The 15,140-nt window shown below is 44.4% G+C and overlaps 1 long non-coding RNA gene across 1 annotated transcript; it reads right to left on the bottom strand.

The window, feature by feature from the left end:
* Nucleotides 1-5,415: 5,415 nt before the first annotated feature.
* On the bottom strand, nt 5,416-14,596 carry LOC142830424 (uncharacterized). Its single transcript, XR_012905650.2, has 5 exons — nt 14,244-14,596; nt 12,979-13,178; nt 11,726-11,872; nt 8,297-8,520; nt 5,416-6,322 (listed from the first exon to the last, which is right to left on the bottom strand). It is a non-coding gene; the product is annotated as an uncharacterized LOC142830424 (long non-coding RNA).
* Nucleotides 14,597-15,140: the final 544 nt, after the last annotated feature.

The following is a 15,140-nucleotide window of genomic DNA, read 5'->3' on the forward strand; positions in this document are numbered from 1 at the left end:
AAGTTATTTCTGCCCCCTAACACTGGCCCCCCAGCCCAGCTCCGCACCCGGACTGGCCTCCCGGCAGGCTTCCCACATGTCACCAGCCCTGCTATCACAGCCCACGGTCCCACCAGTGGGGCTCTCAGCTTTGCCGCAGCAAACCACTGCCCTGCTGCTGCTGTTCCCTGACCCCACCAATTCAGCCACTGCAGCACCTGCCCTGCAGCCTGCAGTCCTCCTGCCGGGACTCCCACTCTCCCCCCACTGCAGCTCAGGCACTGAGGTTCCTGACCCTGTCAGCCCTCCTGGGGAAGCACCAGTCCCATTGCCTTGGCTTCTGGCTTTGCCAGCCCTGCTGTGGCAGTCCCGTGGTCCTGCTGCTGGGGCTCCTGGACCTACTGCAGCAAACTGCTGCCCTGCCAAAGCCCGCGGGCATTCCAGCCATCCCGCCACCGGCTCAACTGGACTTGCGCAGCAGGGTTCCCAGCCACTGACCTCCCTGCAGTCAACATGGCTGGGTTCCTATTCCCCACAGGGCTCCTGCCTCTGGCCTTCCAGCTGCTCTTTGGTCCAGCAACATCAGTGGTCCTGCTGAACCACAGATGTTTCTAGACCAGGGAGTCCTGGTTGAGAGAGGTTCAACCTGTACCTAAAAGGTTGTTACAAGGAGGAGATAAATTATTTTTCTTAATCTCTAAGGACAGGACAACAAGCAATGGGCTTAAGTTGCAGAAAGGGAGGTCTAGACTGAACATTAGGAAAAACTTTCAGGGTGCTGGAATAAATTCCCTATGGAGGTTGTGGAATCTCCATCATAGAAGATGTTTAAGAGCGGGTTAGACAGACACCTGTCAGGGTTGGTTTAATGGTGCTTGGTCCTGCCATGAGTGCAGGGGACTAGACTCAATGATCTCTCAAGGTTCCTTCCAGTTCTAGTATTCTCTGATGGTCAAACTGTGTATAAATTAACCTCCTTTTCTGGCAAACAGCTTCTTAGAAATCCCCTACCATTTTCATCTCAGGCAGAGACCAGTCCTTATAATGGACCCTGAAGGTCAACAAATTGAGGTTCTCTTGTACGAAGGGGGAAGCGAGTGCCAACATGGAAAGCCCTGCTTTGGGAGCATAAAAGCCCAGGTGTACTAGAGTCCCCAGCCACATCTAAACTAGCCATAGGTTAAGTTAGCTAACAATTTTACCTAACATACTTTAAACAGGGCTTTGCACCCCATGTAGCTATATCATCGATGGAGTGCACATAGGCCAAAATTGGCATTTGAAAAAAATGTGTTAATTGAGTGATGATAGAGAGACTAGAGTTAACCATGATCAATTAATATTTTTAAGCAGAATTTGTCCTGTCTAGGAGTAAAGTCTTATTTAGCATTTTGTTTGTTAAACTGATGTTAGCTAACTTGTTTTAATACACAACCTATTTGCTGAGTTTGGACATGGCCTAAATTGGGGAGTACCCTAGGAATTCTCAGATTTTGGTAATCGCTGTTCACAATGCTTATTATGATTGCTTGGTTTGCAGAAACTGGGGCGTATTTCAAATTGTATTTGGCTTGTTTGCAAGCATCCAGCTCCTACATTTATGAAAGGATTGCATGTCCATCAACTCAGAATGACTCACTGTGATAAAAGGTTTATAACATAGTAGCCATTACTGATATCTGGCCATTAGCATTTAGGCTGGGATTGTCAATGGAGCCTCAGGCCCCACTCGTATGAACAATCATGCCTATTCTTTACTATCATGATTTGCATAACTTCAGGATCAGGGCATGAGAGAGTCAGATGCCCAATTCCCAGCAAATTTCAAAGAGCTTGAACATCCGATTCCCCATAGGCGCCTTTAAAAATCCCAGGCTTAAAATATTACAGACATAAATAAAACAACTGCTCATTACAAGGAAGCTGTGGAAAGGTTCTGCAGGCTCTACCAGCAGCCTCTGACACAGCATCGCACAGATGAATGGTCTCAAAGTAGTTCCTTAGGAACTGGCACAAATGTTTGCTGTTAATTGCAACAAAGTGCATTCACCATCAGAGAAAAGCCAAGGTTTTCAATTGAAATTAAATTGATGCATCGGTACAGAGATGAATTAGAACTTGGCTTTAGAATTAAAAAATAGTCCCATATATGGACATGGAAGATATTTTCCTTTTTTCCCCTCACTTCAAATAGTTTTATACAAGCTCTTATGAGCTTAGAAAGAAACCTCTGGCTAATACTTCTGAAACTCCTGTATATCATCATTAGGAAAATAGGTTGCTTTAATCATAGTTATATCAACTCAAACCTGGAGTTGCCATAGCTCCAGGAGAAGACTTTCTTTTTCCTTAGCAACCATTTTCATACAAGCCCCCTGGTTATCTTAAGTTTGTCTGTATGAAGAAATATACTGCTTTGAAATACTTCCCAGTCTCCTCCTGCACTTAGAAGAATTCAATATCCTCTCCATACATGGTTAAACTGCAGTTAGCAGAAAACAAGTGTGTGCAACTGAAGGGAAGATGTACCTCTTAAGAGAAGGGAGTAAACACAGTACATCTCAGGGTAGAAGCAGACTTGTTTGAAAAAGTGCAGTCCTGGAAGGCTCTAGACTAGGTATTATGCAGAAATGAGCAGCCCAAAGCTATGCATGATGACAAAGCTTGTTCCGCTAGATTTTTACTCACAGGGATTCCATTTTGTTCTGCCTCCAGTAACAAATATGAACATTAAACAAAATAAAATAAAATAAATCTAACTGGAAGAAATAGTATGTCCAGAGTTTAAAATGCATTTCATGCTCAGTAGATTCATTCCTCTAAAAGTTGAAACAAATCTCTTAAAGGCACATCGTTGACAACAAGGGCAGTTCTTTGCCCTTTCAAAAAGCTATGGAACATTTTACTTGCTGTGCTAAACATGTTAGTTGGGCTAAAATTAGAGCTAGCTTTGTTCTAAGAGCGGTAGTAGTACTCACATATATAGCAATGTCCTATTGTGCTCTGTTGCAGTGAAATTCACCCCTGTGCAGACAGCTAGTACATGGCAGATGGAGAAGTCCCACAGAAGCCCTATTTTGAGAATTTAACTAGGACTTAAGTGGTGCCTAGACTTCATGCACAATATCATCCTCTGCATTCCTAATGCATCTGTCATTGTGTTATCACACCTCCATTCTTGTGAGTGGGCAGGGCACAGAGTGAATGGCACCCTAAACTGAACTGACAAAGCAGAATTCTCACCTGGTGTGAAAGGCCCCATACCAGGGGAATTAAAATTTAAACAAATAATCAATACAAATGCAGAGATTTTAGAAGAAGAATGAAATAGGCCATGTTTGAATAACTGGGGAGGCAGGTAGAGGGGAGTGGAGGGAGGTAGGAGGCCTGACATAGGTTTACAAATTGTTTTTTGGGGGCAACAAGAACACAGTGGGATATAACCATGGGGATTAAACCCAGCCTTAGCTTTCAATAGGTAGGATTTTAAAGTCATTTCCCAACATGAATACTGCATCTACCTTTTCTTTGACCTTCCTTACACTCATCTTGTTCCCCTTCAATCCAGGTTACAGCCAAGACCATCATCTTTGCCCATCAATATGGCAACATCACTCAACTCTTTGAAACCTTCTCCACAGCATCAGATTTCAGCATCTTTTCTTCTCCTCATCTGACTTACACTTATTGCATTATTGCCTGTCACACCTCTATAGCCTAAGGGGTTTGGAGTCTGAGAGGAGCTCTGAGCTGCAGGCATTTGGGATGTTGGAGGGGGTTCTAGGTGTTAGCCCTGGGAGGACATTTGGATGCAGGGGTGCTTGGGACTAGGGATGTTGGGAGGACAGTTATGACTAGGGTGGGGTTTCAGGATGTGGGCTCCAGCTGAGCCCTGCTTACTTCAGGTGGCTCCTGGGTGGTGGTGCAGTGAAGCTGAGGCAGGCTCACCCCTGCCCTGGCCCTGCACCACTCCCAAAAGAAACCAGCAAACTCCATCCCAGATCCTGTTGTGGTCTCTCTCTGCTCTGTGGAGATAGGATACAAGGTGGGAGAGCAGGCACCTTGACATCAGCGCCCCTCTTCTCTCTCTGCTGCCCTGCACCGCAAGCAGGAAGCTCCTGAGGGGCAGCTCCAAGGCAAAGGGCAGGAGATGTGCAGCAGTGGGGGGAGGGGCAGCTGAAGTGCCCATACTTTGTAATAGCCTCTTGGCCAAACCAGTCAGGATCACCTGTCAGAGGCTCCAAGATCTACCAGTAGATTCCGATCTACTGGCTGGTGGCCACTGCTCTATTGCATCATGTCCTTGGGATTGTAAGCCCACTGGGGCAGGTACTGTATGCTTGTCTGTCTGGTTATACGGAGCATGAAATGCCTTAAGGAATCAGGGTGAATCTCACTCTTGTGCAGGGGAGCCGACAGCCATGCCAGGCCCCTAGGAAAGATGCGGGGGCCCAGCTCTGAGCTCCCAGAAAGGTTGGGGCTTTAGGAAGAAGGGACGAGGCTGAGACAGACAGCCCTTAGCATTGCCCAGAGCATGGAGTGCCTACCCACCCCCAGCACCCCCCGGAGCGCATTATGCCACCCACCCAGCCCTTAGAGTTGTCCAGTACACACTGCATGGCACTCCAGTAGCAAATTTCAGTTGCCCCCTTTGCCTCCCCTCACCTGTCAGCAGGCCTGCCCTTGGGCAGACCTACTGCACAAGGCTTTGCACAGCACTTAAGTCCCGCTGGTTGAAGTGGTGCAGAAACCAGGAGAAGTCTCTATGCACAGCGTTGAATTTTACCTTCAGTTCATAAGTAAGAGACTTTTAGAAACAAGGAGATGAGTGTTGTTCTATTTTGAGAGCCAACTTTGCTGTACACAGGTTAAATTTGACTCCACGAATATTTTAGTGAGGTATTTTAAACCATTTACTTTATATCCAGTTTACCCAAAATAATACATTACATTTTGAAAAATATCCCTTGGCCAAACCAAAATATCCCTTCCCCCCAAACAGTGTGTTCCACCTACTTCTGAGCAGAGTTCATTTTTTACATATACCTATAGCATAGGATTTATCATGCATATATAAAATCGAATTGCAAGGGTGAATGTTTATAAAATATTGACACATCAGATCATCCAGCACAAAACAAAGAAGCTACGTCTACACTGGTATGATTTTCCGGAAATGCTTTTAACGGAAAAGTTTTCCGTTAAAAGCATTTTCGGAACAGAGTGTCTAGATTGGCACGGACGCTTTTCCGCAAAAGCACTTTTTGCGGAAAAGCGTCCGTGGCCAATCTAGATGCGCTTTTCCGCAAAAAAGCCCCGATCGCCATTTTCGTGATCGGGGCTTTTTTGCAGAAAACAAATCTCAGCTGTCTACACTGGCCCTTGTGCGCAAAAGTTTTGCGCAAAAGGGTCTTTTGCCCAAATGGGAGAAGCATAGTATTTCCGCAAAAAGCACTGATTTCATACAGTAGGAAGTCAGTGCTTTTGCGGAAATTCAAGTGGCCAGTGTAGGCAGCTGGCAAGTTTTTCCGGAAAAGCGACTGATTTTTCCAGAAAAATGGCCAGTCTAGACACAGCCAGAGGGTATCTGGCTGAAAATCTTTAATTTATAGTGATATACCTTATATTTTCCCAAAAGTCTGTGAAATAAGGCTAGAGCGTTAGCCTGTTGGGTTTGCTTGGTTTGAAATAAAATATTTCATCACATATTAAACCACCAGACCTGGTACAACCACCCACATTTTTACCATCTTATGACTGATAGGCTGATCTCAGGACTGAACATGGAGGACATGTATGGTATTACATTGTATTTCCACTGGTTATCTAGAAGACAACATTTTGGGCACGTCTACATAGAAGATCGACACTGCAGCAGTTATCTTCCAGGGTTTGATTTAGTTGGTGTAGCATGGACCTGCTACATCAAACACAAAGGGAGTCCCTATCATCACCAGCTTCTCCTGCTTCTCACGAGGAGTAAAGGAAGTCAATGGGAGCATTTGCTCTCATCAGCTTCCCGCTGTTTAGACATTGCAAAAATGCAATGTAAGATACTTGGATGTAATTTACGTAGCTGGAGTTCTGTATCTTACTTCAACCTTCCCATGTATTGTAGGTCAGGCCTTACTTCCCAGAGTTTAGTGAAATGTTAAGTGTGAGTCTGTGGGATTGGTGAGTTAAACTTGAATATCTACACCCCTCAAACCACAAAACTTGAGCAGAAAAAAATCTTACTGTGAACTTGCCTGATTCAGTGCAAACAATTGTTGTGGATGCTTTTCCCTCCTCTGTTGATTCTTAAGATGTCCCCAAGCTGGCCTGTTTATCATCAAAACAAACCCTGCAAAACATAAAAACAACTCTGGGCTTCTCTCTCTCTCAAGTATAGAGCTGCTACTTGTTATAATCTTTAGCAACTGCAATCACCATAAAATAAAATATAAATAGTTCAAAATATGATTCAGGAGAATTCTCTTCCTAATTTTCTACACTAGAAGCCTTTCTTAGGAGCTGGCTGGCTGGTCTCTGAGTTTCCTCTCCAGCCACACCTACGTAAACCCTAAGGCTATGTCTACACTTGCGGCTTCTTGCATGAGTAATATGCAAATGAGGCTAAGCGTGGAATATCGCCGAGCCTCATTTGCATACCTAATGAGGCACCTTTTTTTTTCAGAAGAGACTCTTGCACAAGAAGGAGCGTCTACACTGCCCCTTCTTGCACAACAAAAACCCTCTTCCACAATGCCGTTACACCTATTACTTTTCAGGAAGAACGGCGTTGCGCAAGAGGGTTTTTCTTGCACAAGAAGGGGCAGTGCAGCTGCTCCTTCTTGCGCAAGAGCCTCTTCTGAAAAAAATGGTGGTTCATTAGGTATGCAAATGAGGCTCGGCGATATTCCACGCTTAGCCTTATTTGCATATTACTGGCTCAAGAAGCCACGAGTGTAGACAAAGCCTAACTGACAAATTAGCAAGGCCTACCTGTATAGTCCACTTTAGTGAAGGCCAAAGTGCTGAAGTTACTTCCCTGGAATCAGCTCAGAGGTGGGTTCCCCTAAGGTCAAAGGTGCAGTACATCTACCAAAGTTTCTCATGTATTTGCAGCTCTGTGGTCTTACTGCAGTTAGGTGACATCTCCACAGCTTTGCAGTTACTGGATTTCTCTATGTAATCAGAGCAACCGAGTGGAAGCAAATAGCCAAGAATTTTCACCAGGTAGGTATGCCCAAGTTAGGAGTTAAATATATATTATAGAATGTGATGGGTCTTTGATCAATACAACAGCTGGTATGTTTCAATCTTAGCCAATCTCTAATCACAAGGATGCTTTTAACTGCTCCCTGGCTTGCAACCAGACATTTGCAGTACATCAAACTATTGAGACTTTTTTCAAAATAATTTAGAATACAAATGTTTTAGCCATTTGTATCAATTCTTATTTGTACAACTCAGCAAATTCTTAGATTAAGGTAGGCAAATAAATTTCCCATTCCAAACAGCGGGCTTGGCTTTGCAATGAGGGAAGCTGAATACAGACTAAGCTGAACCAGTGAAACATTATTAAACTTGTGTCTTGCTCTCACCACGCAGACTGGGAGCAACTCAGCCAAACTCCTCAAGTTCTCTATTCCACTGGTGTCTTGCCAATAGCAGTCAGTAAAAGGAACACTATCCCTCTGTCTCCAGTCCAACAGATCATGAACCACTTCTTATTTTACATTAGGTGAAATGATTTGTATTTTAAAACTTATTTTTGTCCTACCCAGATTAAGTTGGCAAGATCTTAGCGGGTCTTTCCCAGTGCAACTCTATAGCTTTCTTAGAATGTAAAGTGCTTAAAATCTGCAATATATGGCCTGATCTCCTGTGTGTCCAAGGTGTATTTGATTTGTTCTGGGACATTTTGGAAATGATAGTTGATCCCAGCTGTCAGACATTACTCAAAACTGTACTTTAGCCACACCTTCCTGTGACTCAGCACCAGCTTTAATCACCTTCACTATGTGAAACATTCCATTGCTGCTCAGGCTGAGAATGTTTACTAAGTCATCCAATACAACAAAGTTTAAATTCTTTGGTATTCATCTGTTCCTTTTATAGATACACACGTACTTCATATGGTGATGTGCTCAACTGATGGCGTCAGGGTTTTATAAAGGCTTTTATGACTCAATGAAAATAAGAAGCCTGCAAATGGGACCAAAGTGCAGAAGAGCAGGTCTGTCACGCAACCAGACAATGAATGGTCAACACTTTATCTGACTGGGAAAAAAAAAACCAAGTAAAATCATTTCTTCGCATTTAGGCTTCTTACCAAAGCAAAAATCAGGCAGTTAATTGTCAGGGTGCTCAGTGTAAATTATTCCATCAGCCATTTTTTCAGACTATCTCCTTGGTCTTCTGTCTGCCCAGCCAGCCAGCCATAAGACACACTGTCCAGTGGATTACACTGTGACACTACAAAAGCCCCTTTACAATACATCTCAAGTTGTTTTCGCATCTTGCAGTCTAGCGGCACCTCATTTGGTATCTCCTTTTCTACTTCAATGCACAGGAGAAAAAAAAGAAACAAAGAAGAACGAAGCAGTATCTTTACTGTTTCCCCCTTACTTGTCTAACTGGCCATTTGTGTACATAATTACCTGAACTAGGCACAGTTTTCAAATATAGGCTTTGGAGAGAAAGCTAAACTGTCACAAATTCTAGTGGTATCCACTTACAAGAATACTGGGTGACCAGGGACATCTTGAAGCCAATTGACCGAGGGCACATTGGATGCATATGGTTTTACAAGCATCCCCTGGGGCAGGAATATACATAGTAATTCACCAAATGATGGCATGGAAGTAGCAGTGGAAGCAGGGCAGTACAGGATATTTATAGCCAGTACAGCATACCAGACAGACACAGGAGGAGCAGAATGTGGGGCTGCTTGGCAATTCTTCTGTTAGGGCTGTATCACACCAGTCTTCCACACAGGGTCTCCTACATCTTTACAGCAGCCCTGCTGGAGGACAGGTCTTGGAGTGGTACAGCCATGCCGGAGAAGGCGCCACCTGGTGGTCCCTCATTTCACTTCTTTGCTGCAGTTCCCAGGAGAACCCCAAACCACAGGGTGGCCCCAGGCTGGCAGCTCCTCCAGCACGGCTGTATGCCCCCAGCCCTGTCTGACGGGGCTGCTGTACACACACGGGAGACCCTGCCTGGAAGGGGTGGGGGCAGTATAGCCATGCTGGAGGAGCTGCAGATGTGGGGCTGCTCAGTGGTCCTGTGTTCTGCTGCTTTCCCTGCTGTGGTTCCTGAGTGAGCCCTGCACTCCAGGGCAGTCCTGGGAACAGCACTGGGGAAAGGAGCAGAATGCTGGCAACTCCTCTAGTGTGATTGTACTGCCCCTAGCCCTGTTCTCCTGTGGGACTGGTTTACAGACGCCAGACCGATGCAGCTGTGTGGAAGGGCTGACGCAGTAGCACTGCGTCAAAGGAGCAGCCAGAGGAGCACTGCCCAGTGGCCCCACATTCTCTTCATTTCACCTCTTCAGTTCTGAAGTCTCCTGCACAGTGGGAGGAGGACAGAGGTCCCCCTGCCCCAGATGAAAGGACGGGAAGACTGTGGGAGCCCTGGACTGGGGTTGAAGTCATGTGTAGAGGTCAGGTGCTCCCCATGAGCTCCTGCCCTCACTCCCCACTCCTCATACTAGTAAGAAATAGATTCTACTTGCACCATAGCATGTAAGGTGTCTACCAAAAGCCAATGGTTTACTGGTCGTCATAGTCATAGTCATTGCAAAAGATGTGCACAGGTAACATTTAAGAAATTATGTATCTATATTGGAAATTATGTTCTTAAAACCTATTATGTTCTTAAAGCATGTCATGTGCACAACAGGCCTTGGACAGGTTCTCTTCAGGCATAGGGGTAAGAGGCTCTTGTCAAGAATCAGTTGTGCATTGTATGTATCACAACTGATTCCTATTTGCATTACTGTTAATCAAAAGAATAGGGAAAGCTGCAGGAAAACAACAACTCATGGGGTGGGGGTACCTGTTTATGAATAAAGACAATAGCTTTCTGGGGTATAACTGTGAGTACTGAAGCACACACTGGATCCTTTATGGAGGAGATGAACTGTCATTGTATTCCTTCTTATGAAAGCCAACCAGGCTAGGAAACACTGCAAAGTCTTTGGGTGAACCAAACTTAATTAACAAGATACCGTGCTGTTTAATTAAGTCAAAGCTCTAGAACATGGGTTATAATTTTATTTAATACATTACCATTTGTTTTTCAATACTTGCACTTGTTATTTCTCAGACTTCTGTACCTTGTTTCTCACTATAAACCTCTCTATGTGCTGTGTGTGTTAAGAGGAGCTGAGATCTAAGGTATAAGGGCTATGCAGGGTGGATAACATTCTTTTGGGAGCAAGGGACCTGTGAGTGCTCAGTACAAAAGGGGCTGGGCATTGCAAGGGAACAGGTGGAATGTTTGAGGTTGGAGCACACCTGCCACGGCAGAGCGTCTTCAGACCTGGAGCTGACACACAGCAGACAAGGCTTCCTCATGCTAAGGGTAGGTGTAAGTAAGATGCCTTGCAACTCTGGGAAATCCTGGCAAGCATCACATATTGCACCACAACAAAGAGAGTGTTGGCGTGAAAGGTGAAAACACCAGTCTGGCATTCTGCAATATGTTGAATCCAGTGGTTTATGTAATTAGAACCCTCAAGCACACAGCACAAGTAGAAATAGAAAGATTGCCACCTGACCTGTCTTGATTTCCGAGGGGTAGGTGTGTAATAAATAGAATCATGCAGTAGTAATCAACCCATCGGTCACGACTGACTGATCAATCATGCAGCCTCAGCCAATCAGTAGAGATCTCTGGGCCACTGAAGTTTAGCAGGGCTCACACTGACTTCCTGCCTTCCATAATCCCATGCCACTACCAGAAGTGGCTTCAGGCTTGTCTCTATGCTCCCCTTGGTGGGAATAGGACAGCGCATATCTGCAAGCTGTCCATGCCCACAGCTCCTATTGGCCAGCTCGTGGCCAATGGGAGCCATGAGGACAATGCAGGGGGAGAGGGCAACATGCAGAGCATGCTGTCTCCCTCCCTCCAAGGGGAGCACAGAGACAAGCGTGCAGCCAGCCACCTCTAGGAGCAGCATAGGGCCGCAGCAGGCTGGCAGCCTGTCTGAGCCCTGCTGCACTGCCAGTTGGGAGATGCCTGCAGTGTCACCCAGCTGGAGCCTATATCTCACACTCACATCCTAGTCCTGACCTCCTCCCAGAGCCAGCATCCCACACCCCCATCTGCATCCCAAAACTGTGTCCTTGCTTAGAGCCCCCTGCCAGAGCCAGCACTCCCTCCTCCACCCCAACACTCTGCTCCAGCCTGAAGCACCCAAAATCCTTCCCAGCACTTGAACTCCTCCTGGCCCAGCCCAGAGTCTGCACCTCCAGCTCCTGCCCCAGCCCAGAAGGTGAGTGAGGGTGGGGGAGAGCAAGTGATGGAGAGAAGGGGGAATTGAGTGGGCAGGGCTTTGGAGAAGGGACAGGGCAGATCCTGGGTTGCCCTGAAATTTAAAAAGGGATCTTAGGTGTAAATAGGTTGGAGGTCACAGGCATAAAGTAATGTTCAGTTAAATTTGTATGTCACCCTTCGAGAGAGCTTTCAATGCAACTTGTATAACAAATACTTCATAACAAAGGATCCAGCATGGCTTCCTTCTGAATAGAGTCACCTGTGCAGGAGTCACTGATTAGTGCTGACTCAGAGGAAATTCCACCAATGCCTGAATTACCAACACCATTTCCTCCAGTTGCTAGATAAGCTTTGTTCTAGTTTCCATTTTATGCACCTCCATTGGGCCATGCGTAAGAACTGAAACCTACACAAACCAAGAACAAAACAAAATATATGGTCCAGTAAGTCCCCATTGAGATGATGATCGTAATCATTGTGAATAACCCCTCTCCCCTCCTTCACAACAATCAAATTACCCCTTCCTACAACTCCGGGTTTTGCGGGCATGCTGAAGGCTAATCAACGCAGGCTGTATCTGAGCAAGGAAGGTCGCCTATTCTAATGCAGGGGTCCTCCTGAAAGATTGCTTGCCAGCAGCCCCCCTTTGGCCTAACATGAGCGTGCTCCTGGCTGGATGCCTCACCTAACTGCAACTATGGCAGTGTAATATGGGGAGAGAGGAAGTTCCTCCAGTAATCATCCCATATAGACTCTTCTTAAGGATTAAAAAGCAAGATGGGGTCATGACAGAGGATATTTGATAAATGTGTCCATATGTTTTTGTTTTAACTCTAAGAACCCATATTTTTCAGTTACATCAGCTATAATGGTAGGGTATTTTCCATGACTCCCGATGAAAGGTTTAGCATACAAACAACTTCATTCCTCCATTTCTGATATTGGAGAGTCCCCCTGCACCCTCCAGAAGACAGGTTGCACCTTTCAGGACCACAAGGTACAGTATTTTCACTCTGCAACATTTTAGATTTAGATACCATTTACAGTGAAACCTTTGTTATCTAGCACTCTGTTAACTAGAAAACTTTGTTAACCAGCATATCCCCCAGCCACAATACTGTCACATCTTCAGGCACAAAGGCCTGGCATGGTTTACCATGATTGGCTTACTTTTTTATTTAAGAAGTACTAATCATCTTTAACTCAAAATAGAAATGTGAGACCAACTGCCTCATACCAATATTAAAAACTTAAGTTTTACTATTATTGTCCATTGATTTTTCCTAGGTTGATGGGACCCTCAGATAACTTGAATTTGTAGATAACTGGAACACCTTAATCCCCGAGCATGCTGGATAACACAGGTTTTACTGTATTTCCATTTATAGAAAATGCATCTAGCAGAACCATATACAAACTTTTTTCAAAATCAAAATGGGTTGATTTATATTGACCATCCTTTTCAGCCTACTATAATTCCTTTAATAACTTTCTCTATGTTAAACACATAACTGATTTGACAGATGACCCATCCTAAGAGTGCCCCATAAGAGAAGTTCTCAATTTCTTGTCCAGCATGATACAGGGAATAGCACAGCACAAAATGCTCGCTCTCTCTCCTCGTGAACACACGCAGAATTAGAACATCAGCTTCCACTCCTTTTCTTCTGCCCTAGGCAATGCTTGGGGAAGTTTTTAGCCTTCAATATTTCCTGGGAAGACAGAAAAACATGTATAGAAAGAAGAAAGAGAAGAGACAGAGCTTGACCCAAAAAAAAAAAAATGGGCAAGAAAGAAAAACGGAGTAAAAAGTAAGTAGGAAAGATGGGAAAACATTTAGACTAATGGAGTCACATGATTTTCAGTCACATGGTACTCCAAAATAAGCATGCTAGCTACCAATTTTCCTTTTGATAGCCTACTGGACTCCTACACTCTAGAATTTGATTTGTTCATTCCTGAAACTATATGTTCACATTCTTGCTGCCTGTTTTCTCTGTTGCTGGAAACTTGCATTGAAACCACAAATCACCCTTCCATGCCTCCCCAGTCAGAAACTCTGTTCTCCACAGAGGCACCAATGTATCACTGTAGATAATCACGTGTAAACCTGACATTTGGGACAGCTTGGCAGTTAGCAGCTTTCATTTTTAAATTGCAGGGTAACTCCTTTCTTCACCCGATTGATTAGATGTGATTACTCAACTACTCTTTTCAGCAACTCTGACATACAAATGGCAATTTATATCAATATCCTGGGTGCTTTCTGCTCTAGATAGACATGCAGCAGAGCTTCTAGTGCTCCAGTGTATGGCTGACATCACTCAGTCCCCTGCTGGAACACACATCCACCTTAAAGCAACTGGGGGCAATTTATTCCTGAGGTACTCTGATTTCAGTGGAGTTACACAGAGGGTGAACTGGTCCCAGGAGCACACGTGGAGACATTGAATATGCTGTTACACTCAGTATTACCCAAGCAACACCATCTAAATTTAGTTCTCCATTTAATAAGCTCTTTGGGGGGAAGTGTCAGTTTTCCACATAGCCACAAACTCTTAGAGAGTTTTCCTGTACAACAGCATCTTGCTCAGTGACTAATCATAATTCCAATAGCCCCATTCATCATCCCTTGCTGCTCTGAAGCCTTTTCTGACCAATGAGGCAACAAGGAGTGTGTCCTTTGGAACCTGACTTCTAGTAGGATTCTCATTCTGGTAATTTCCATTGTTATATATCACAATGGCACAGAATTAAGGAGTAAAAAGAAGGCCTACCTCAAATCCTAGAGAAGCAGCATCCCCTAAGAGCAAACAGTACTTTTCCTTCAGCAACATGCCAGTAAGAATTTTTGTAATGCAGCTGAGTGTATTTATATCCTGCACAGAGACTGTTAATGGCTTGGGTTCTCTGGCTGTCCAGCCTATCTCTATAAAGTACCGTGACTGCATGATCAAGACTTTAAAAAAATCAGTGTTACCTGTTTATCACAACTCTCACAATTTGTAATGTTCCAATATTAAAGTTCCAGCACCTGGAGTCAAATGATTAAGTGGAAAATCTCAGCTTATGTATATAAAAATTTCTAGACCTTGTGGCTACAGAGAAAATCTCAAAAACATCAGTTGAATGCAGCCAAACACCAAAAGGCAAATAAAAACCAAACATTAATTATTTTTAAGAGAATCTCATGATAGCTGGGGCCTGACTCACTGTTTTTGAACATCTGAAGTTGCTAATACTGAAATAACAGTATCTCAGCTATGAAGAATGTTGCGCATTTCTGAAAACGCAATGTAATTAGGCCAAACTAGTGTCACAGGCAACTTGCTGTGCTTCAAGAATTTATTTAATTAAAGGTGGGTTCAGCAGCCATAGCCTTCAGTTGGAAACAGAGACAACTATCGCAGAGATTGGCCATTACTGTCTCAGTTGGCTGTGTTAACTTTTCAATCAATTTGAACTTCCAGAGTTAATGGGATCGGTGGTTGCATAAATAACTAATTAAAACTCAAATTATCTCCAGACACTTGTTCATCTAGGAAAATATTTGGACCACAGCCAGTTTGCTAATCATTTCATTGTCACCTTTCTGCAGGTGGGCTGTGAAGTCTGAGGTTTGAGACTCGAGTACAAGTCTCTGAATAAGCTCTTGGAGGAGCTAAATCCTGGTG

This window comes from Pelodiscus sinensis, chromosome 8 (genome assembly GCF_052426305.1).
Source record: "Pelodiscus sinensis isolate ZL-2025 chromosome 8, ASM5242630v1, whole genome shotgun sequence".
NCBI classification, from domain to species: Eukaryota; Metazoa; Chordata; order Testudines; family Trionychidae; genus Pelodiscus; species Pelodiscus sinensis.